Source organism: Callithrix jacchus, chromosome 2 (genome assembly GCF_049354715.1).
Source record: "Callithrix jacchus isolate 240 chromosome 2, calJac240_pri, whole genome shotgun sequence".
NCBI classification, from domain to species: domain Eukaryota; kingdom Metazoa; phylum Chordata; class Mammalia; order Primates; family Cebidae; genus Callithrix; species Callithrix jacchus.
Window position 1 is genome coordinate 113,280,042 of NC_133503.1, and position 26,491 is coordinate 113,306,532.

Sequence of the window (26,491 nt, forward strand, 5' to 3'; positions counted from 1 at the left end):
TAACAGCAAGCTTCAAGTAATCATCTTCAATATCCTAAGAGAGATAAGATAATAAGTTATATCATGAAACAAGATATAGATTGCTTAAAAATAACAAAAAAAATCCAATTTCTTTTAAATTGAAAATGTAACAGAAATAGAAAAAATTAATAGCATATTCAAAAAATAAATTTAGAAATTAGAAAATTTCCCCAAAAATTGAATGAAAAGAGTCAGAGAATAGGAAAGAAAAGAAAATTTAAAAAACAGTTGAGGAAGGCCAATGTTCAGCTAAAAGGGAGACCATGTGACATTAGTCTAGCTAATAAGATGTAAATCAAAGTCATTATTAGGTAGAGCTTCTAGGAAAATTATTTTATTTTATTTTATTTTTATTTATTTTATTTTATTTTATTTTATTTTATTTTATTTTATTTTATTTTATTTTATTTTATTTTATTTTTGAGATGGAGTTTCGCTCTTGTTACCCAGGCTGGAGTGCAATGGCGCGATCTCGGCTTACTGCAACCTCTGCCTCCTGGGTTCAGGCAATTCTCCCGCCTCAGCCTCCTGAGTAGCTGGGATTACAGGCACGCGCCACCATGCCCAGCTAATTTTTTGTATTTTCAGTAGAGACGTGGTTTCACCATGTTGACCAGGATGGTTTCGATCTCTTGACCTCCCAAAGTGCTGGGATTACAGGCTTGAGCCACCACACCCAGCCTAGGAAAATATTTTAAAAGAAAAAAGACTCAGAAGGCACATGCTTTCTGCCTGTTTTTATTCTTTCTTCCTGTCTAAAATATAGATGAATGGTGAAAATAAAGAACTAATCTTGCGACCTAGAAGTGACCTGCATGACATAAATACACAGATGAGAAGAACTGGAAAGTCAGAATGGAACTTGTGTCCCAAATGGTATAGTGAAGCCTATTCATCAGCATTGAGCTGCCCATCTCTAGGCTTCTTACCATATGGGTAACATTGAACTCCTTTATTTATAAGGCACAGTGTAGCCAAGTCTTCTATAATTAGCCAATATAGTACTACATCATTATTATAGTATATTATTTGACTTAGCAGATATTTAAAACATTATAAAAACTCTAAATATTAACTTTAAAAACTACAATATAACCAAAAATAGTACATATTGGAAATAGGGGGGTGTATTAGAGTTCCCCAGAGAAACAAAACCAATAGGAAATCAGTATAATAGATAGATACATGATAGGTAGGTAGGTAGATAGATAGATGATTGATTGATTGATTGATTGATTGATTGATGTAGAGAGAGAGATTGTGAGAAACTGGCTCATATAATTTTGGAGGATAAGAAGTCCAATGATAAACCATTTGCATGTAAGTAAGTAAATTCCAGGCTGAGGACAGGAGAAGATGCAATGAGAAATTCCAGCTCATATAGTGTAGAAGGAAAAAAAAGAGGGCAAATTCCTTCTTCCTCTACCTTTTGTTCTGTTCAGGCCCTCAACCCTGAAGAGATTAAATCATGCCTACTCACATTGTGAGTGGTTCAAATACAAATCTCATCCAGAAACCCCCAGAAATACATTCAAAATGTTTAACCTGGATATCCCTTGGTACAGTCAATTTGACACATAACACTAATCATCACAAGGGAGTTGCAAGGTAGCATAAATCCCAATTTGTGACATTCAAGCTTAAATAAATGCCTTAATGAGTTGAGGGAGAGTAGTGTAACTTAAAAATATGAACGATTATAAAATACCTAAAGGCCTGAAAGCGGCTGCCAAAGGAAGCTGTGGTTTGAAGATAAAAAGACATGAAGCAAGAGAATGAATTTTTAATTGTAATCCTTTTAACACTATTAGACTTTATTAAATGTTTAACATGTATATTTTTAATTTAGAAAGTATTTGAAGATGAGAAGTGGATTCCAGTAGTCCTTAACTATGCCCTTATCTATCCTTCATACTTAAAAAATTTAATAACGGGCACTCTCATTTTGTTAAGTGGCCTACACGCATTTTAAGTCAGCACTTCAAGAGACTTCACATATAAAATCAGAAAAGTACAAACTATTTTAAATTTCACAGTACTCTTTTAGGTTGGTTGGTATTCAAACATCTATGTGTTTCACATTTTAACTACCCAGTGTCCTGGTGATGGATTTCCAGTTTGATCTTCCCACTGTCCCAGTGATGGCTTTTTCAGGCTTACTTTCCCAGTGTCCCAGTGATGGGAATCTAGGATTATCTACCTATTGACCCAGCTCATCTATTCCTGTCCAGGTGGCAGACATCCTGGCTGTCTTCAACTCTTGCCTTGACAAATATTTCTGCAGAGAAAATCCTAAATCCTCACATGTGTCTCCTCAAGTTCCCTGAAATACGTACCCAGTAGAAAGGTAGAGTTGTGGGATATACTTATACTTAATCTGGATAAGTCATGTCAGCTCCACTACAGTGCAGTAGAGTTGCCACTACCACTAGAGTGCAACAGAGTTCTTAGGCCTTCATATCTCAGGTGCTATTACCTAAATTTCAAATGTCTGCCAGTCTAATCACAATTAAAGCTCAATGATGCTTGAATTTGAATTTCTTAAATTACTTACCATTCTGACCATCTTATCACATGCCTCTTAGTTTTCTAAATTTGCTCTTCTGTAATTTCACCTTCATCTATTTTGGTCTGTTCCCTGGGGTGCCTTTTTCTAACTGATTTGTAGGAGTTACTTGTGTAGTTTATATATTAAGCACTAATTGCTGTTAGATTTTGAAACTGTATTTCCATTTATTATCAGTTAATTTTATTCAATAAGTTCTCTATTGAACAGAATGTTTAATTTTGATGTAATGTTATCAATTTGCAATTTAATTTTTTTTTTAATTTTTGAACTTTTAAATTCAAGGGGTATATGTGAAGGCTTATTACCTGGGTATATTGTGTGATGCTAAAGTTCAGGGTATAAATGATCCCATCACCCAGGTACTGGGCACACTACCAACAGTTTTTCCATACCTGCTCCCTCCCTTCCTCTCCACTCTAGTAGTCCCTACTGTCTATTGTTATCTTTACGTCCATAAGTACCCAATGGTTAGCTTTCACTTATAAGTGAGAACATGCAATATTCGGTTTTCTGTTCTTGCATTAATTTGCTTAGGATAATGGCCTCCAGCTGCATCCATATTGCTGCAAAGACATTTCATTCTTTTGTATGGCTTGGTAATATTCCATGGTGTATATGTACCACATTTTCTTTATTCAATCCACTGTTGATAGGCTTGTAAGTTGATTCCACATCTTTGTTATTGTGAATAGTGCTGCAATAAACATGTGAGTGCATGCGTCTTTTCAGTAGAATGATTTGTTTTCTTTTGGGTACATACCCAGTAATGGATTGCTGGGCCAAATGGTAGTCTGTTCTTGAGAAACCTCCAATCTGATTTCTACGGTGGCTGAAATAATTTGTAGTTCTACCAACAGCGTAGAAGTGTTCCCTTTTCTCTGCAGCCCCACCAATATCTGCTGTTTTTTGACTTTTAATAATAGATATTCTGGCTGGTGTGAGATGCTATCACATTGTGGTATTTTGTTGTTGTTGTTGTTATTGAGACAGGGTCTTGCTCTATGGCCCTACAAATTTTTGTATTTTTAGTAGAGATGGAGTTTCACCATGTTGTCCAGGCTGGTCTTGAAGTTCTGACCTCTAGTGTTCTGCCCGCATAGGCCTCCCAAAGTGCTGGAATGACATCGTGTTTTTGATTTGCATTTCTCAAATTAATTATATGGAGCAATTTTTCTAATTTTTATTTTTAAGTTCTGGGGTACATGTGCTGGATGTACAGGTTTGAAACATAGGTAAACAAGTGCTATGGTGGTTTGTTGCACCTATCAACCCATTACTTAGGTATTAAGCCCAGCATGCATTAGCTATTTTTCCTGATGCTCTCTCTCCCTCCACCCCAACCCCTGAGAAGCCCCAGTGTGTGTTGTTCCCCTTTCTATGTCCATGTGTTCTTTGTTTAGCTCCCACTTGTAACTGAGAACATGCTGTATTTGGTTTTTCTGTTCCTGCATTAGTTTGCTGAGGATAATGGCTTCCAGCTCATCCATGTTTGTTGGTAGCTTATATGTCTTCTTTTGAGAAGTGTCTATTCATGGTTTTTTTTTTTTTGCCTATTTTTAATGGTTTTTTTTCTTCTTCCATGGTTTAAGTTCCTTATTAATTCTAGATATTAGGTCTTTGTCAGATGCATTAGTTTGCAAATATTTTCTCCATTCGATAGGTTGTCTGTTTACTCTGTTGATTGTTTCTTTGGCTCTACACAAGCTATTTAGTTCAATTAGTTCCCACTTGTCAATTTTTACATTTGTTGCAATGGCTTTTAAGAACTTAGTCATAAATTATTTCCCAAGCCCCATGTCCAGAATGGAGTTTCCTGGGTTTTCTTTCAGGATTCTTATAATTAGAAGTCTTACACTTAAATTTTATACACATCTTGAGTTAGTTTTTGTATCTGATAAAAGGTAGAGGTTCAGATTTATTCTTTTGTGTATGGCTAGCCAGTTATCCCAGCAACATTTATTAAATAAAGAGTTTTTCCCCATTGCTTATTTTTATCAACTTTATCAGCAGTCAGATAGCTGTAGGTTTGTGGCTATATTTCTGGGTACTCTATTCTGTTTCATTGGTCTATGTGTCTGCTTTTATACCAGTACCATGCTGTTTTGCTCACTGTGGCCTCATAGTATAGTTTGAATTTGGATAATATGATGCCTCTAGCTTTGTTCTTTTTGATTAGGATTGCCTGGGCTATTCGGGTTCTCTTTTGATTCCATATGAATTTTAGAATAGTTTTTTCAATTCTATGAATAATGATGTTGATCATTTGATAGGAATAGCATTGAATCTATAGATTGCTTTAGGTGGTATCGTCATTTTAATGATATTGGTTCCATGAGCATAGAGTGTTTTTCTATTTGTATCGTATATAATTTCTTTTAGCAGTGTTTTGTTTTGTCTTGCAGAGATTTTTTACCGCATTGGTTAGATATACTACTATCCAGTAGTATATTCTATATTTGTGTGTGGCTATTATAAACGATAGTGTGTTCTTGATTTGGCTCTCGGCTTGAGCAGTACTGGTATACAGAAATACAGCTGGTTTTTGTACATTGATTTTGTATCCTAAAACTCGGCTGAAGTTGTTTATTGGTTCCTGGAGCCTTTTGATGAAGTCTTTGGGTTATTCAAGGAATAGAATTATATCATCAGCAAGGAGAGATAGTTTGACTTCCTTTCCTATTTGGATGCCTTTCTCTTGCCTGATTGCTCTGACTAGTATTTCCAATACTATGTTGAATAGGAGGGGGAAGAGTAGGCATCTTTATTTTGTTCTAGTTATCAAGAAGAATGCTTCCAGTTTTTGCTTGGTCAGTATGCTGTTGGCTGTTGGTTTGTCATCAATAGCTTTTATTATTTTGAGGTTCAATGCCTAGTTTCTCAAGGGTTTTTACAGTGGAAGAATGTTGGACTTTACCTAAAGCTTTTTATGCATCTATTGAGATGATCATATCATTTTTGTAATATAATTCTCTTTATATGATGAACCACACTTATTGATTTGCATATGTTGAACCAACCTTACATCTGGGGAATGAAGCCTACTTGACTATGGTCTATTAACTTATTGATGTGCTGCTGAATTCAGTTTGTTAATATTTTGTTGAGGTTTTTTGCATCTATGTTCATCAGGGATATCGGCCAGTAGTTTTATTTAGTGGTTGTGTTTTTGTCAGGGTATTGCTTGCTTCATATAATGAGTTAGGGAGAAGACCTTCCCCTCAAATTTTTGAAATGGTTTCAGTAGAATTAGTACCAGGTCTTTTTTGTACATCTAGCAGGATTCAGCTATGAATCTTTCTGGTCCAGGGCTTTTTTGGTTATTAGACTTTTTATTAGTGATTCAATTTCAGAACTCAACATTGATTTGTTTGGGGTTTCAATTTCTTTGTGGCTCAATATTGGGAGATTGTGTGTTTCCAGGAATTTATCCATTTCCTCCAGATTTCCTAGTTTGTGTGCATAGAGGTGTTCATAATAGTTCCTGAGTACCTTTTTTTATATCTGTGGGATCAGTTGTAATGTAAATTTCTGATAGTGCTTATCTGGATCTTTTCTCTTTGTAAATCTAGCTAGTGGTCTATCAATCCTGCATATTCTTTCAAACACCAACTTTTGGTTTCATTGGTTTTTTATATGAATTTTGGGATGTCAGTTTCATTCAGCTCCATTCTAATTTTAGTTATTTCTTTTATTTTGCTACCTTTGGAGTTACTGCATCCTTGTTTTCCCAGTTCCTTGAGTTGCAATGTTAGATCATTAATTTGAAATCTTCCTAATTTTTTGAAGTAGGCATTTAGCACTTTAAATTTCTTCTTAATACTGCTTTTGCTAAATCTCATAGAATTGGGCATTTTGTCTTTTCCAAGCTTTGGGGTTAGTGCATCCTTGTTTTCATAGTTCCTTGAGGTGTAGTGTTAGATCATTAATTTGAAATCTTCCTAATTTTTTGAAGTAGGTGTTTAGCACTATAATCTTCCTCTTAACACTGCCTTTGCTAAATCTCATAGAATTGGGTATTTTGTCTGTTTTTATTTAGTTCAATTTTTTTTTATTTCTGCCTTGATTTCATCATATACCCCAAAGTCATTCTGGAGCATGTTGCTTAATTTCCATGAAATTTTCTGGTTTGGGGAGATTTTCTTGGTACTTATTTTTAGTTTCATTTCACTGTAGTCTGAGTGTTATGGTTGATAGGATTTTGTTTTTTTTTTTTAATGTATTGAGAGTTGCTTTATGGAGGAGTATGTGGTCAGTCTTGGAGTATGTTTTATGTGCAGATAAAAAATGTATGCTCTTGGTTGAAAGGTGAAGTATTCTGTAGATGTCTATTAGGTCCAATTTGTCAAGTGTCAGTTTAAATTCAGAATTTTTTTGTTAGTTTTCGGACTTGATGATCTGTCTGATGCAGTCATTGCAGTGTTGAAGATCCCCACTATTATTGTGTGACTGTTTAAATCTTATAACAAGTTTAGAAGTACTTGTCTTATGAATCTGGATACTGCAATGTTGGGAGTTTACATATTTAGGATAGTTAAGTCTTCTTGAACTGAACACTTTTTCATTATGTATTGCCCTTCTTTGTTCTTTTTTACTGCTGTTGGTTTAAAGTCTGTCTTGTTCTGATATAAGAATATCAATTCTTCTCTTTTTTCTTTTCCATTTGCATGGCAGATTTTTCTCCAACCCTTTACTTTGAGCCTATGGGTGTCATTATGTGTGAGATTGGTCTCAAAGATAGCAGATGAATGAGTCTTTTTTTAATCCAATTTGCCACTCTGTGCTTTAAGTGAGGCATTTAGACCATTTATGTTCAAAGTTAATATTGACATGTGAGGTTCTGAACCTATTGTAAAATTGTTAGCTGTTCACTTTGTAGTTTCTATTGTGTTTTTGCTTTAGAGGGTCTACGGGCCATGTACTTAAGTATGTTTGTGTAGTAGTGGGTATTGCTCTTTTGTATCTATGTTTAAAGGTCTCTTGTAAGGTTGGTCTAGTGGTAGCAAATTCCTTTAGCACTTGCTTGTCTAAGAAAGATTACATTTCAACTTCACTTATGAAGCTTAGTTTGGCAGAATATAAAATTCTTGTTTGGAATTTTTTTTTTAAGAATGCTGAGAATAGGTCCTCAACCAGACATGGTAGCTCACACCTGTAATCCCAGCACTTTGGGAGGCTGAAGCCTGCAGATCACTTAAGGCCAGTAATTGGAGATGAGCCTGGGCAACATAGTGAAATCCCATCTCTACTAAAAATACAAAACTTAGCCTGGCATGGCAGCACACACCTGTAGTCCCAGCTACTTGGAAGGCTGAGGCAGGAGAATTGCTTGAACCCAGGAGGCAGAGGCTGCAGTGAGTTGAGATAGTGCCAGTGCATTCCATTCTGGGTGACAGAGACAGACTCAGGGTCAAAAAAAAATCCTCAATTCCTCCTGGTTTATAAGGTTTATGCCAAGAAGTCTGCTGTTAGCCTGATATGGTTCCCTTTGTAAGTGATTTACCCTTTTTCTCTAGCTGCCTTTAAGATTTTTCTTTTATTTAGCGTTGACCTTGAACATTCAGGTGACTATATCCCTTGGTGATGTCTGTTTTGTATAGTATCTTGCAGGTGTTCTCTGGATTCTTGTATCTGGGTATCTACCTCTCTAGCAATATTAGGAAAGTTTTCTTGAATTATTCCCTCAAATATACTTTGCAGGTCACTTCCATTTTCTACTTCTTCCTTAGAATGCCATTAATTCATATGTTTGGTCACTTTACATAATCCCATATTTCTCAAAGACTTTGCTCATTTTATAAAATTATTTCTCTTTATTTTTGTCAGACTAGGTTAGTTCAAAAGACCAGTCTTCAAGCTCTGAAATTCTTCTGCTTCTTCCAGTAAAGTGATATGGTTTTCAATTGTATTTTGAAATTCCTTAGCTAAGATTTTTAATTCCAGAAACTCGGACTGATTTCTTTTTAATATGTTTATCTCTTCCTTCATTTCCTAGATTGCTTAAAAGTTTCTTTGTGTTAATTTTCAACCTTATCTTGGATCTCATTGAGCTTCCTGGCAATTCCTGCTTTGAATTCTTTATCTGTCATTTGTGAATTTCCATTTTGGTTAAGAAACCATTGCTGGAGAGCTAGTACAATTATTAGGTGGAGTCACTATGTCAACTAAAATTCCAGTGGTGGTGAGTTCAATTATTTCATGAGTCTCTCATTTCACAAAACAAAAGCTAATTCTTTTTTCTTCTTCTTCTTCTTTTTTTTGAGACAGAGTTTCACTCTTTTTACCCTGACTGGAGTGCAATGGCACAATCTTGGCTCACCACAACCTCTGCCTCCTGGGTTCAAGTGATTCTCCTGCCTCAGCCTCCTGAGTAGCTGGGATTACAGGCATGCACTAACATACACAGCTAATTTTTTATTTTTAGTAGAGACAAGGTTTCTCCATGTTGGTCAGTCTGGTCTCAAACTACCGATCTCAAGTGATCCACCCACCTCAGCCTCCCAAAGTACTGGGATTATAGGCTGAGCCACCACACCTGGCCTAATTCATTTTTTAAATGGGTTTATTTTTTGTTTTTACCCATTCAACAGAAAAAAAATAAAACATGGTGGAATTTACAATCAGTAGCATCATCATTCTGTCTGTACTATGAAATTCTACACTTAAATCTCAGCATTTTTGATATAAAACTTTAAGACAGCACAAGGAATTTCAAGTGAAGAAAAAGGGGAAAATTAAAAATCTACAAACAACTAATAATGACTAAGCACTGAACCAGACCTTAAACATCTTCCAGTTCCTCCACACATTGCATCCCATTACCATCCAGCCACATCAGAAAACAGACCAGTGAAGAACAGAGAAGACACTTGGTAGATATTTTCAAGAGATTTTAACAGAATACTCTTAAATGAGAAAACAACTCATGGTTTCTTATGTTTGCTATAAAGCAACAAAGGGTAAAAATATGAAATCTCAAATAGAGCTATTAAATGACTCTAAATTTAAGAAAAAGAACATAATTTCTGCCAAAACAGAAAAAATTAATTGGAGGTAGTAGGTTTTTCTGTTTGTTTTGCTTTGTTTGTTTTTAAGGGTACTTATATTTCACATTAGTCTCATTGATAAAATGACAAAAAAAAAACTTTTTTTTAAAGTCTTGCTCTTGCTCTGTTGCCAGGCTAGAGTGCAACAGCATGATGTCAGCTCACTGCAACCTCCTGGGTTCAAGCGATTCTCCTGCTTCAGCCTCCCGAGTAGCTGGGATTACAGGCACCCACCACTGCACCCAGCTAATTTTTGTATTTTTAGTAGAGACACGGTTTCACCATCTTGGCCAAACTGGTCTTGAACTCTTGACCTTGTGATCCACCTGCCCCAGACTTCCAAAGTGCTCGGATTACAGGCGTAAGAATGAGCTCTACAGTATCATTTTTTAAAGTACAAGTGAATGTGGATCCATCTGGGCAAAAATAAACTACAAAGAAGACAAAGATGCAACACTCAACCCCTGCACAGGACAACACACTGGAGCTGACCAAGCACATGTTTTATAAACACTTTTTCGAAATCAAATGTTAGAACATATAAAAACTTGTTTGTTCTTATTATTTTGATTCTGTCATTCCTTGTATATCACCTCCTCCTTGTCCTGGCACTCCATGAAGTGAGAAAGTCATCAAAGTTGGAGGTTGTGTGCTTGTTGGAAGTAATCATTTTCAGCACTTGTTTTTCTTTTTTCTAAGGGAACCTCCTGTGTTTCACAGTTTATGATGGCTTGTTGTCATTATTCTCCAGTCTGATATGCCTGAGCTGGTTACTGGGCATATCCCTGACAAAAATACACTTGACATCAAACTTCCCCTTCCATTTATCTTGAGACCAGACTCCAGCACTGGTGCTGCTGTCCACAGGGCACTTTCATCTCAGCCACCCCACAGAAATACCCACTCCCCACTGACACTGAAGAACTGGTAGACAGGCCCCGTGCTGCTTATAGAGCTGAATGCACTGTCCAAGTACTTAGTGCCAATGTTCTGTACTACACAAAATGGAGTACTTAATGAAGTGGTGAATGTCATCCTCAGAATAGCTCTTTAAAATGCACAATGGCCACATTTAAGATTCCAGTCAAATTCTTTAGGACGATAACTGTGGGCAGCTTTCAGTTTTGTTTTTTTTTTTTTTGAGGCTGGTCTCAAACTCCTGGGCTCAAACAATCCTCCCAGTTCAGCCTCCCAAGTAGCAGGGATTATAAGCATGTGCCACCAGGCCTGGCTATCCTTGCCATTTCTTTCCCAGTGTTCACCTACTCAACAAAATTGTGAAGACAAAAGATCAAGGACTGTGGCTATCTTGTTTACTAATGCTTATCGCAGCACCTTCCATGGGGTAGACAGGTGCTCAATGAAGTCTGCAGAATCAGTAAATAAATGGAAAGAATAGGTATTTCATACACAACTGGAGATTTATATAATAAAAGCCTGTGAGAAAAATTAGATTTAATTGGTTTTAACTAATTTTAGCTTATAAAATAAGTAGAAGAAAGGGCTAATGGTGATGAAAGAATAAAATATAAAACCATAGAGAAAATCGACAAGGTCAAAGTTTTTTTAAAATTTTTTATAAAACTGATAAAGTCCTAGCAAGATAGAATAAGTAAATTACTGACATCAAATATGAGATAGTCCCCTATTATCTCATATTTGAGATATACTATATATTATTATAGATAGTATAGAAATTAATGAGATAATTAAACATGTTATAAAAATTTTATGTTAACAAATTTGTCAACTTAAATGAAATGGACAAATTTAGAAATAGGTAAACAAATTTTGATATGTTGATACAATGAAATACTATATAACAATATAAAAAAATGAACTATTACTACATACAAGATGAATCTCAAAAACATCTTGTAAAGTGACAGAAGTCAGTCCCAACTTAAAATACACTGTACATTTCTAGCAATATGAAGTCAACAAACAGGCAAAAATAATCAATGGATACAAAAAAAAATAGTGATTTTTGTCTGAGAGATCTTTGGGGGTGGTATGAATGGAAAAGGAAATGGGGGAACTTTCTAGAATAGCCATTCTCAGTTCAATGCTGTGAGAGAATTAAGTCTCACAGAAAATAATTTGAGAGACTATTTTCTTAATTATCCTAATAATAATACATAGTATTATTCTTGATGCAGAAGAGGTAAACTGATTAATTAGAAACAATGTATGCCTTTGGGCTTGAGGATTTAACTCCTTTCTAGATCCCCAGTTAACAGGTGCTATCAGGGGCTGCACTGTTCCATATTGTAGCCACTACCCACACATAGCCATATGAATTTAAATTTAAATTATTTAAAATAAAATAAAATTTAAAATTTAGTTCCCCAGTCAGACCAGCCACACTTCAAATGCTCAAAAATCATATATGGCAAGGGCTGCTATATTAGATAATACATATATGTCCATTTTAATCTCAATTTTTAAAAATAAGAAGTTAGCATAAATAAGTTTATATTAGGTATGAATAAGGTTTTAAAGTTTGATGATGGTAAGGCATTATGTCTCATGAAACAAAAAACAAAACAAAACAAAACTCTTTTGTCAGTTTTCATAATATAACACATTTACAAAACTGTAACATTTCATATGATTACCAGTTCTGAATAATCACTTTCCATGAAAACAGCAATTTGGAAATGTGTAACTGGACTTGAGTTCATTTTGAAATATAATTAATACCCCCAGGACTGGTCAGATTTGTTTCACCCAATTTATCTTTAAAGGATTATAGAACCAGGGTATTTTCCAGTAGTACTTGGACCAAATGCTTAATATTCAAGATGGGCTTTAACACAGCCACTGTGTTAAAACACCACCACTGCCACAAACAATAGATCACTTTCTATATTAGCCAAGTTAAACATTATCAGCATCTTTCATGAAGTCATGCGGTCAAACAGACTTCATTTTACAAGACATTGTTCATTGGACTCTAAAATGAGTTTGCTAAATTAGTATTTCAGTGAATTACAGTTAAAGAGAATATACAGATTTTCAAGTGCCATTGGTTTAGACCAAAAAGTCTTAGAACCAAAAAACAAATTTATCAATAGCTGTCAGCAGTCTCTAAGTATTCAGCTTAAAAGAATATGTGTAAATTGTGAATTTATTCCAAACATACAAACAAGAAAATAAAATTTTTTTTAAAGGCTCTGATTCCTAGAATATCTTATGGCCAATTTTTCTACCAAAAGAATGCTTATTTCAAATAAATTATCAGCCTAATGTAGCAGCTGAATTATAGTCTAAGGTCTAGCACTTATATAGACATATAGAGTGTAGTGTGTATATAATATACTAGCCTGCCATAAGGCTTGGGAGGTCCCAACAATGTCCAGTTGATGTGGGAAAGATGAGTTCTAAGTCACAGAGCTCAGCCACAGTGTGCTCGGGGCAGTTTGCCTTGTCTTTCAAGAGCTGACTGTACTCATATCTTCCCAATTCTACCTTCAGGGACATCATGTTAGTGGCTTGAATTAGGCCACAGTGGAAATTGCCAGATGGCTCTTATTTAAACACTGAAATAATGTAAGTAATAGCACACTGGAAAATGACAATAATATGAAACAGGTCCTACACTAGAAACCTATTTTATGGTTTATTGTTGTGTTGCTCCTGACTGCTGCTCTCACCCACTCCACCATCTTATTTAGTGGCATCTCTATTCTCTGGATACTCAGGCAAAATACTTTGCAATCATGCTTCTTTTTACCGCATGCCTTTTTCATCACCTATCAAAAAATTTGGCTACTGTTTCTTTCAAAATATATCTAGAATTCAACTACTTCCCATACTTCTCACTGCTACCACCCTGGACCAAGCCACCAACAGCTCTTTCCCGGTCTTCATCTGCTCTTAACTGCTGCCATTCTACCTCCTACCACCTAGTCTCAGAATAGCAGCCCCAGGGATACTTGAAACCTTGCTGCCTCCCCATTCACAGTAAAAAATTCAAAGTCCCTTTTTTGGCTTTTGTTGCCAATGCTTTTGGTGTTTTGGTCATGAAGTCCTTGCCTACTCCTATGTCCTGAATGGTTTAAACCTAAAATGCAATTAAAAAAAAAAAAGATAACACACAAACACACACACTCACACACACACAAAATTCAAAGTCCCTACAGTGAACTGTTTATCTGACCCCTATTCCCACTCTGAACACAGTTTTAGCTTCTTTCCTCTCACTCTCTCCACTCCAACCAAATCGGCCTTTTTGCTCTTCCTTGAATATGCCCCAAGAATTCCCACATTCATGCCAGTGCATGAATTGTCCTAGTATTAGAATGTTATTTGCTAATATATGCATGACTACCTCTTTCACTCCCTTCAAGTCTTGACTCAAATGTCACCTTCCTAATAAGCCCTATCCTGATCACACTCACAAATTGCAATGTACTCTTCAGCAATTGCCCTTTATCTGGTTCATCTTCCCTTTATCCTGCTCCACTTTTCTTTTCCTCCCATAGCACTTATTAACTTCTAACATACTATATAATTTACTTATTTTATGTAAATAAAGGCAAGTAAAGTTAATACTTTATGAAGGCAGAGTCTTTCATCAATTTTATTCGCAGATGTACCCCATGCTTCTGGAATAATGCTTGGCACATCGTAGTTGCTCAAGAAATGTTTGTTAATGAAAAAATGAGTGGCTATCCCAAACTCTAAAGAATGTCCAGATAGCTTTGTTTTCTCCTTTGATTGTAAGATGTTTGGGAACATGATAACTGGATCTGAAAGCCATCCAAATGTGTTGTGAAACGTTCAGAATTGTTTAATCACATCTGTGATTCTATTCTGTAAACTAAAATCTGTCAGAAATCTAATGCCAAAATTCTTAGTGGAATTTTCTTGCTCGCTGCATCACTTCTAAGAACAGTTTGAATCATTTCCTGAGACCCTAAAGGCTATAAATGTACAATCTGCTTCTTAGCTGGCGAAGAGACTCTAGTATGTGTAAAGGTTTTAAACATATTTTAGGACACCTAAATGGTTTGAATACTAAAGTTAGCCTATGATTTATAGGAGCAAAGAAACAAACGATTTTAGCACCCTGTAAAATTTTATGCTTGACTGCTACATTATTTTATATCTGTACATGAAACTACTTTTCATTTTATTTACTGGATACTATCAACATACAAATAACTCAAAATCTAGAAGTGTAAAATTCTTATAACACCAAAGAACCAGCAGAATTATGTACTTTGTATTGTTCAATAATAGAGAACCTGTATTATTGCATTTGAACACTCCAGTTCCAAAATTTTATAAAATGTCTAAATATTATATGCAAATGATCATATATATTTTGGAGCAAATTTCTAAAATGGCCTTCAGACACAATCTTCATAGCCATTTAGAGATGTAAAGCAACAAATAACCTGCATTTGTTTTAAAAATGTGTTGCAATGCTCTAAACACCTAACATGCTTTAAAAGTTTAAATTCATGCTATGGCAGTAAACATGACTGACAGCTTTAGAATACTTAAAAAAATGAAAAAGAATTTTTAACACTATTATGCCTGTCTGGATGGGAAGAAGTAAAAAGAGAACAAATACAGGGAATTCTAACTTTTCCATAACTTTGGAGGATAAGAGAGTTGTTCGTTATTCGTTTGTTTGCTGTTCTCTTTTAAAAATAAAGTGATAGTGGCCGGGCGCGATGGCTCAAGCCTGTAATCCCAGCACTTCGGGAGGCCGAGGCAGGTGGATCACGAGGTCGACAGATTGAGACAATCCCGGTCAACATGGTGAAACCCCGTCTCTACTAAAAATACAAAAAATTAGCTGGGCATGGTGGCACGTGCCTGTAATCCCGGCTACTCGGGAGGCTGAGGCAGGAGAATTGCCTGAACCCAGGAGGCGGAGGTTGCGGTGAGCCGAGATCGCGCCATTGCACTCCAGCCTGGGTAACAAAAGCGAAACTCCGTCTCAAAAAAATTAAAAAATAAATAAAAAATAAAGTGATAGTGCATGAACTACATTTTCACCCATCAATTTTTGGCAGAAGCATCTGAACAAGTAGTGCAAAAAGAAACTATGGATCCTGCTGTCACGTCGGGGATAACCATAGTCATCAGCATTGAATGGCGATGTAAAATATATAATTATTGTAGCAATCAAAGTACAAAAGCCCTACCTGGTCCATTCATATGTAACTCAGTGAGCATTGTTCTCTGTGGGCAAGATAAGCAGCCCCAAAGTACAGGTGAACAGAAGATCTGGTGAGATTACCAGCATCAGTGTGAATCCTAGCCAGTTTGAAAGTTCATATTGGAACCAAACCTGCTAAAGAGGAAGTATTACTAAGCAATAATGAATATTAAGAGCATGGTATTATTGATGATTAAATTCTCAAGTATTTATAATTTTTTAAATGCACAATATGCCTTCCTAAGGAAAACTTAGACCTCACTTGCCTCTAGAATCCTTGTTTCAGTGCACACTAAATGTTTAGAAATGACATATGAAAATTTTACAGCTTTTCTATACCTTTCAATTAAATAACAAATATCTAGTGTTTACCTATCACTCACTAGACACATGTTGAGAGTGCAACAATAAACAAGGCAAGTGATGCCTGAGATACATTAGGAAATCAACATGTGTCCTCTAATTTGGGACCAGATGGGTCAATGTATACATTCATTATTTTCTAGAAAACAAAAACATATATATTGATAGCCAAATATGACTACAAAAGCAGAGTTCTAGAAATTAAACGAAGGTTTCTCCATAAAAGATAACAAAAAATAATAAAAAGGTAAGCAAAGGTAGTATTCCTATCCTGTATTACATCCAGTGGTTCAGGATTAATTATTTTTATAATGAATCTCAATGTAAATTTCATTTTCTATGTTTTGTACTCACCCACCAGCATATTAAACAATTTAACTTGGGAATTCATTGTTCAAATATACTTAATATGCTTGTGCAAATAGGTAAATACAAAGATGTCTACTAAAATATTATTAATAATTTTTAAAATGACATAACCTAAATGGCTAAAAATAAGGGAATGAAGAAGTAATTATCTATATGAGATATTAGCTATTAAAAAGAATATTTCAAATTCATATATACAGGCTTAGAACAATGTCTTAAACTTCAAAATGAAAAAAAATTAGCAAATGCTCTGTGTAATAACACTGCACTTTTGTCTTTTAAAAGCATATACATATATATTTCTGTATTGATATATTTTATTTCACTGCACTTTGCCTTATCGCACTTGGCTGATACTGCATTTTTTATAAATTAAAGGCTTTACACAACCCTTTATCAAGCAAGTCTATCAATACCAATTTTCTAAATCCATGTGCTCACATTTTGTCTCTGTGTCACATTTTGGTAATTCTCATAATATTTCAAACTCTTTCATTATTATTTATCATTTTTGGTGATCTCTGATGAGTCATCATGATGTTACTATTGTGATTGTTTTGGGGTGCCACAAATCATGCCCATATAAGACAGAAAACTTAACTGATAAATGCTGTGATTTATCATGTTTTTGCTTAGGGATTGCCTTGGTTATTTGGGCTCCTTTTTGGTTCCATATGAATTTTAAAATAGTTTTTTCTAGTTCTGTGAACAATGTCATTACTAGTTTGATAAGAATAGCAGTGAATCTGCAAATTGCTTGTGTGCTCTGACTACTCTATCAACCATCTGCTCACCATCTCCCTCCCTTTCCTCAGGCCTCTCTATTCCTAAGAAACAGAAATATTGAATGCTGCCAATTAATAACTCCATAATGATCTCTAAGTGTTCAAATTAAATGAAGAGTTATGCATCTCTCACTTTGTGTGTGTTTGTGTGTGTTTTTTTCTTGGTATTTTTCTTTCCTTTTTTAAAACTCTTTTATTTTAGGTTCAGGATTACATTGAAGGTTTGCTATATAAGTAAACTCATGTCATGAGGGTTGGTTGTACAGATTATTTTATCACCCAGGTATTAAGCCTACTACCCAGTAGATATTTTTTCTGCTCCTCTCCCTCCTTTCACCATTCACCCTCAAATAGACCCCAGTGTCTATTGTTCCTTCCTTTGTGTTCATGAGTTCTCATCATTTAGCTCCCATTTATAAGTTAGTCTGTGGTGTTTGGTTCTGTTTCTGAGTTAGTTCACTAAGGATAATAGCCTCCAGCTCCATCTGTGTTCTTGCAAAAGACATAATCTCATTACTTTCTATGACTGCATAGTATTCCATGGTGTATATGCACTACATTTGCTTTACCCAATCTGTCATTGTTGGGTATTTAGGTTGATGCCATACATTTGCTATTGCGAATAGCACTGCAATGAACATTCACTCATGTGCATGTGTCCTCATGGTAGAATGATTTATATTCCTCCAGGTATATACCCAGTAATGGCATTTCTGGATTGAATGGTAGTTCTGCTTTTGGTTCTTTGAGAAATTGCCACAGTGATTTCCACAATGGTTGAACTCATCTACACTCCCACCAACAATGTATAAGTGTTCCCTTTTCTCTGCAACCTCAGCAGCATCTGTTATTTTTTACTTTTTTTTTTTTTTTTAGGAAAGCCTTCCAAGAAAATATTTTTTGACTTTTTAATCATAGCCATTGACTGCTGTGAGATAATATCTCACTGTAGTTTTGATTTGTGTTTCTCTAATGATCAGTGATATTGAGCTTTTTCTTATATGTCTGTTGGCTACGTGTACATCTTCTTTTAAGAAGTCTCCTTTGACTACATTTTAATGTGGTTGTTTGTTTTCCTCTTGTAAACTTGATTAAGTTTCTTATAGATGCTGGATATTACACCTTTGTCAGATGCGTCAATTGGAAAAATCTCCATTCTATAGATTATCAGTTGACTCTGTCGACAGTTTCTTTTGCCGTGCAGAGTGCTTTCGTTGCAATTGCTTTTGATGTTTTTGTCATGAAATCTTTTCTCATTTCTATGTCCAGGATGGTACTATCTAGGCTGTCTTCCAGAGTTTTTACAGTTTTGGGTTTTACATTTAAGTCTTTAATCTATCTTGAGTTGATTTTTTATATGGTGTAAGGAAGGGGTCCCATTTCAATCTTCTACATATTCAATAATATTTTCTATTCAATAAATGGCTCTGGGATAACTGGTTATCCAATTTATTGAATAGGAATTCTACTCCCTATTGCTTGTTTTTGTCATCTTTGTCAAAGATCAGAAGGTCACAGGTGTGTGGCCCTGTTTCTGGCCTCTCTATTCTGTTCCATTGATCTCTCTGACTATTTATGTACCAATACCATGCTGTTTTGTTTACTGTAGCCCTATATTATAGTTTGAAGTTGAATAATGTGATGACTCTGGCTTTGTTTTTTTTGCTTAGGATTTCCTTGGCTTATTTTTGGTTCCATATGAATTTTAGAATAGTTTTTTCTAGTTCTATGAACAATGTCAAAGGTAGTTTGATAGGAATAGCACTGAATTTGTAAATTGCTTTGGGCAGAATGGCCATTTTAATAACATTAATTCTTCCTGTACATGAGCATGGTATGTTTTGCCATTTGTCTGTATCTTTTCTGATTTCTTGAGAAGTATATTGTAATTCTCATGGTAGAGATTTTTCACCTCCCTGGTTAGCTGTATTGCTAGGTATCTTTTTTTTTTTTTTAGTAATTGTGAATGAGACTGCCTTTCTGATTTGCCTTTGGCTTGACTTTTTTCAGTGTGTAGGAATGCTAATACTTTTTGTACATTGATTTTGTATCCTGAAACTTTGCTGAAGTTGTTTATTAGCTGAAGGGGCTTTTGGGCTAAGACTATGGAGTTCTTAGATATGGAATCTTGTAATCCGCAAACAGGGATAGTTTGGCTCCCTCTCTTCTTATCTAGATACCCTTTATTTCTTTCTCTTGCCTGATTGCTCTGGGTAAGACTTTCAGTACTAAGTTGAATAAAAGTAGTCAAAGAGGGCATCCTTATCTTATGGCACTTTTCAAGATAAATATTTCCAGCTTTTGTCTATTCAGTATAATGTTGGCTGTGAGTTTGTCATTGATGATTCTTATCATTTTGAGGTATGTTTCTTTAACACCTAGTTTATTGAAAGTTTTTAAAAGGAAGGATATCTGTCACTTTAAATTAAAAGCTAGAAATGATTATGCTTACTGAGACAAGCCAAAAGCTAGGCCTCTTTTGCAAAATAGCCAGATTTTGACTAAAACAGAAAGCTCTTGAAGAAAATTAAAAGTGCTATTACAGTAAACACATGAATAAGAAAACAAAACAGCCTGATTTCTGATATTTAAAAAGTTTGAATAGCCTGTATAGAAGATCAAAGCAGCTATAACACTCCCTTAAGCCAAAGCCTAATATGGAACAAGGCCCTAACTCTGTTCAGTTCTATAAAGGCTGAGAGAGATGAGAAAGCTGCAGAATAGTTTGAAGCTTATAGAAAGGTTTGTTAATGAGGTTTAAGGAAAGAAATTGTCTCCATAATATAAAACTGAAAGGTAAAGCAGCAAGTGCTTATGTAGAAGCTGTGTTAGATATAGTGAACTCCAAGTTTTTCTTCAAATAATCAGTATGTCAGTATGTTCAGGTCTCTTATTCCTTAATTCTCTATTTTAAATTTTAACTTCGTTGTAGTTCCAGTAAACAATCTTTTTCACTTGTTCTAATCAGTAGTTCACATCTGTTCCCCCAGCCCCTGGCTCCATCCTGACTCATCCCAGTCACCTGCTTCAATCACCTGCTCTGGTCATCTTCTTTAACCTAGGACAACCCTGGCTATCTACTCTGACCTGCCTGTAACCATCCTTCCCGCCAAACCACCCACCCTGCCACTCCAGCTCAGACCCCTGCTCTCTTTAAAATAGCCAGTTGGGATTAGTTTAGCTTGTGTAGTCTAACCATAGCCAACAGAGAAATGACACAGCAGTAGGGGTGCCTCCCACCAGACATAAGTATCCCCCCCCCTCTTTGTCCAGGTATGCACTCGCCATTGTTCCATCTGTGAGCCGCATCCTTCTAAACAAGTAAATTGCTTTGCTGAGGAAATTTGTATTTGAGTACTACTTCTTTTGCAGCATCAAAAATTCTACTTATATCAGCTGCAGCAAGTTATCCAGGAGACCTAGCTAAGATCACTGATAAAGGTGACTACACTGAACAACTGATGTTTAATGTATATGAAATAGCCTTATATTGGAAGAAGATGCCATCTAGGACTTTTGTAGCTGGAGAAGTCAGCCTGGCTCTAAACATTCAAAGAACAGGCTGACTCTCTTGTTATGGACTCACTTGTTAGGGACTAATGCAGCTGGTGACCTGAGGTTTAATCCAATGATCATTTACCATTTCAAAAATCCTACAGCCCTTAAGAATTATGCTAAGTTTACTTTGCCTGCTCTATAGAAACAACAAAGCCTGGGAGACAGCACATCTATTTACAGAATTGTTTACTGACTATTTTAAGCCAAATTTTGAGACATATTTCTCAGACAAAAAAAAAAGATTCTCTTCAAAATATTACTGTTTATCAACAAAACACGCAGGTCACAGAAGAGCTCTGGTAGAGATCTAGAAGAAGCTTAATGTTTTTATGTCTGCTAACACAACCTCCATTTTGTAGCCCATGGATGGAGAAGTGGTTTTGACTTTCACATCTTATTATTTAAGAAATACATCTTGTAAAGCTATGGGTGCCACAGATAGTGAGTCCTCTGATGGATCTTGGCAAAGTAACTTGAAAAGCTGGAAAGGACTGACCATTCTAGATAACATTAATATTTGTGATTCCTAAGAGGAGGTCAAAATATCAACATTAAAAGAAGTTTGGAATAAGTTGACACTAATGTTCGTGGATGACTTTGTGGAGTTCAAGGTTTCAGTGGAAAGAGTAATTGCAGATGTGGTGGAGATAGAATGAGAACCAAGATGTGACTAAATTGCTTCAAGCTTACAATGACACTAACCTATGGAGAGTTGTTTCTTATGGATGAGCAAGGAAAGTAGTTTGTTGAGATGAAAACTTCTTCTGATGAAGATGCTCTAAGCATTGTAGAAATGAAAACAAAGGATTTAGAATACTACGTAAACTTAGTTGATAAAACAGTGGCAGGGTTTGAGTGGACTGACTCCAATCTTGAAAGAAGTTCTACTGTGGGTAAAATGCTATCAAACACCATTGTAAGCTACAGAGAAATTTCTCATAAAATAAGAGTCAAATGATGCAGCAAACTTTATTTTTGTCTTATTTTAAGCAATTTTCACAGGAATCCCAACTTTCAACAACCCTGATCAGCCAGCAGCCATCAACACTGAGGCAAGACCATCCACCAGCAAAAAGACCATGACTTGCTGACTGTTTAGATGATTGCGTTTTTTTTAGCAATACAATATGCTTGAGTTAAGGTGTGTATATCGTTTTCTTAGACATAATGTTATTGCACAGTTAATATACTACAGTATAACAAACATAACTTTTATATGCACTGGGAAACAAAACAATTTTTGTGACTTGCTTTATTGCAATATTTATTTAATTTGGTGGTCTGAAACCAAACTTGAACTATCTTCAAAGTCTGAATAAATGAAATCTAGAAGGATTTCAAGCAATTAACAGTGGTAGACAACAGATTCAAATTTGTACACTTGGTACACTATTTGAACCATTTAAATAAGCATGTATCACTTTTGTAATAAAAAGAAATTTTCACTGGGTAGATCTGCCCAATATCTTGCTACCCACCCAGTTATTAAAAAATGCTTTGTGATGTGATTATCTGGGAGGCAGAACACATGGCAGGATAGAAGACTCCACTGATCATACCCCTGAGAAGTACATCAATTTAACAACTATCTACATAGAACAACAACAAAACAAAAACACCTGCATAAGATCTAAAAACCAAATGAGCCTTCACAGTACCTGGTTTGAATTACACATCACTGAAAGAGGTACGAAGAGATAGAAAAAAAGTCTTGAATCACCAGTGTCACCCCTCCCTATCACCCCAGCATTGGCAACATGTTGAAGAGATCATCTCTGGGTGCTGGGGGAGGGAGAACACAGCAATTGTGAGCCACTGAATTCAGTGCTGCCCTGGTAAAGCAGAAAAAAAAAAAAAAACAGACCAAATTCAGCTGACACCCAACCACAGAAGGAGCATTTAAACGAGCCCTAGCCAGAGGGGAATCACCAGCCCAAAGGGTCAAACTTCAGTTTCCACAAACCTCACCTCTAAGGGCCAAAGTGCTCTGAGTCTCTAAGTAAACATTAAAGGCAGTCTAGGACATAAGGACTGCAACTCTCAGGCAAGTCCCAGTGCTAAACCAGGTTAAGAGACAGTGGAGCACACAACCTACTGAGACAGCTAGGTCAGCTAAGAAAATACTGCCATCACCCTTCCCCTAACCACAGGCTGCATAGGTCCTGTCTCCAAATGTGACCCCTTCCTTACTCATGAAGAAGGGAGAGGAAAGAGAGGGCAGGACCTTGTCTTGCATCTTGAATACCAGCTCACCCACAGCAGAATAAGGCACTGATCGGTCATGAGGCTTCCCCTTTCACACCAGCTCAGTCACAGCAGAATCGTGCACTGGTCAGTCTGAGGCCCTAGCTCCCAGATAACATTTTTAGACACAAGCTGGCCCAGAAAGGAACCTACTACCTTGAAATGAAGAACCTATTCCTAGCACCGTTTATCACCTTCTAAATGAAGAGCCGAGCCCTTGGGCCCTGAACAATCCACAGCAATACCTGGGAACTACATTGAGGGCCTTGGGTGAGCTTTTGAGATTCACTGGCTTCAGGTGAGATTCAGCATGTTACTGACTGTGGTGGCTACAGGGCGAAACTGCTTCTGCTTGAGAAAAGCAGAAGAAAAAGTACAAAGGAATTTGCCTTGCACTTTACATACCAGAATGTCCATAGGAGGATAGAGAATACCAAGCAGGCTCTTGGGGTCCATGATTCCAGGTCTTGACTCTTGTATGGTATGTCCCAGAAGGGAGCCTACTCCCCTACAAAGTGAGTCCCAGGTCAGGCAGCATTCATCACATGCTTGTTTAAGAATCACTGGGCCTTAAGGGAACACTGGCAGTAGTCAGGCAGAATTCCTCATGGCCTGTGGGGGCAGTGACTATGAGGTGAAGCTCCTCTGCCTTTGGAAAGGGGAGGAAAGAGTGGAAAGGACTGTATCTTGTGGTTTGAGTGTCAGCTCAGCCACAGTACAAGAGTACATCATGTAGACTTCTAAGGTTTGTTACTGTAGTCCCTGACTCCCAGATAGAAACTGTAGATTCACTCCAGGCCTGAATGAACTTGCCACCCTGAAGGGAAGAACACAGGCTTCCCTGGCTTTGCCACCTGCTAACTGTAGAGCCCCATGGCCTTAAGCAAACATAGGCAGTAGCCAGGGTGTGGTTACAGCAGGCCTTAGGTGAAACCCAATGCTATAACTGCTTCAGATCTGATCTGGTGCAGTCATAGTGGTGGTGGCCACAGGGGTATTTGTGTCACTCCACCCCTAGCTGTAGATGGCTCAGAACAGAGAGACTCCATTTGTCTACTAGAAAGTAAAGGAATAGAACAAGAGTCTCCCTGGGATAACGAAAGAATTCTCCCAGATCTCGCCCAGGACTGTTAAGGTGGTACATCAGTGAGTCTACAATAACCACAGTGTTATTGGGCTTGGGCTGCTCCCTGAAGAAAATACAGCTTAGATCACAAAACCCAAGTCATTGCAAATATCTAGAAACCATTCCCAAGAAGGACAGGTATAGACAAGCCCAAATACTGAAGACTACAATAAACACCAAACTCTATGATGCTAAAACACTAAAGAAAATCTACTGGCATTAACACCATCCAGGAAAAAATGACCTGACCAAATGAACTAGATGTGTGACCCTTCAGATACAGAATTCAAAATGGCTGTCTAGAAGGAACTTGAATTCAAGATAAAACAGAGAAGAACTGCTTCTTTAACTGGCTTCCCAATCTTGTTTCTCCTCACTGGGCAGAACCTCCCAACCAGGGCCTCTAGCCATCCCTGCCAGTGTTCTCTGTCTGACAGATATTTGAATTCTCTCAGGGATGAAATTCTCAGAAAGGGAGGTGGGCTGACACCTTTGCTGTTTGTGTGACTGAGCCATTTTGGTCTGTGGGCTTTGAAGAGTCCAAACCAACCAGGGGCAGAGGAGATCCCCCATGACAGCACAGCTGCCCTACCAAAATGTGGCCAGACTGCTTCTTTGAATGGGTCCCCATTCCCATTCCTCCTGACTGGATAAAACTTCCCAACAGAGGTCTCCAGCCACCTCCTACAGGTGCTTTTAGCCAACAACACTTCCCTGCCTCTCTGGGCTGGAGGTCCCAGAGAAAGGAACAGGCTGCTATTTCCATCTTTGCTGTTTTGCAGTCTTCACCAGTGATACTTCCAGATGCTGAAAAAAACCCAAGGCAACTAGGGACTGAAGCAGACCCCCAGGAAACCTCAGCAGCCCAAAGAAAATTGGCCAGACTATTAAAATAAAAAGAGACAGAAATTCAAAGGTTGGCAGCTTCAAAGATAGAAGGTAAATAAGCCCAAAAAGATGAGAAAAAATCAGTGCAAAAACACAGAAAACCAAAAAGCGAGAGTGTCCTCTTTCCTCCAAATGATTGCATCATGTTTCCAGCAAGGATTTAAAACTGGGCTGAGGCTAAGATGGCTAAAATGACAGAGGTAGAACTCAGAAAATGGATAAAAACAAACTTCACTGACCTTAAGAAGTACCTTGTAACCCAACACAATGAAGCTAAAAATCATGGTAAGACATTATATGAGCTAAGCAACAAAATAGACAATATAAAGAAGAATATAACAGCTGATAGAGATAAAAAATAACACACAATACAAGAATTTTATAATGCAATCACAAGTATTAACAGCAGAATAGACCAAGTGGAGGAAAGAATCTGACAGTCACACAAGGATAGAGAAAAATGAATGAAAAGAAACGGTCAAAACTTCTGAGAAATATGGAGGTATGTAAAGAGACTGAATCTATGACTGACTGGTGTACCTGAAAGATATAGGGAGAATGGAAAATTGGAAAATGTCATCCATGAAAAATTCCCCAACTTAGCTAGACAGGCCAACATTCAAACTCAGGAAATGCACAGAATCATAGTTAAGTTACACCACAAGAAGATCATTTCCAAGACACATCATCACCAGAATCTGCAGTGTCAAAATGAAAAGAAAAAAAAATGTTCCCAGCACTTTGGGAGGCCGAGGCGCGTGGATCACGAGGTCAAGAGATCAAGACCATCCTGGTCAAAATGGTGAAACCCCGTCTCTACTAAAGATACAAAAAATTAGTTGGGCATGGTGGTGCATGCCTGTAATCCCAGCTACTCAGGAGGATGAGGCAGAAGAATTGCCTGAACCCAGGAGGCAGAGGTTGTGGTGAGCCGAGATCGCACCATTGCACTCCAGCCTGGGTAACAAAAGCAAAACTCTGTCTCAAAAAAAAAAAAAATGTTAAGGCCAGCTACAGTGAGAGCCAGGACACATACAAAGGGAAGCCCTCTGGACTACCAGCAGTCCTTTCAGTGGAAACCCTACAAGCCAGAAGAAACTGGGGTCCAATATTCAAAATTCTTAAACAAAAGAAATTCCAATCCAGAATTTCATATCTGGCCAAACCAGGCTTCATAAGCAAAAAAGAGATGAGAGCCTCTTCGGATATGTAAATACTGAGGGAAGTCATTACCACCAGACCTGCCTTACAAGACTTCCTAAAGGCAGCACTAAAGGAAAGGAAAAGAAAGGAAAGATCATTACCAGTCACTCCAAAAACATGCTAAAGTACACAGACCAGTGACAC

The 26,491-nt window shown here is 36.8% G+C and overlaps 1 long non-coding RNA gene and 1 pseudogene across 2 annotated transcripts in view; both read right to left on the reverse strand.

Moving 5' to 3' along the window:
* The window catches only part of LOC144581416 (uncharacterized), a 138,299-nt gene that overhangs the window by 41,743 nt on the left and 70,065 nt on the right, over positions 1 to 26,491 (reverse strand). The window lies entirely within an intron of this gene.
* Positions 10,158 to 10,905, reverse strand: LOC100390822 (YTH domain-containing family protein 1 pseudogene; annotated as a pseudogene).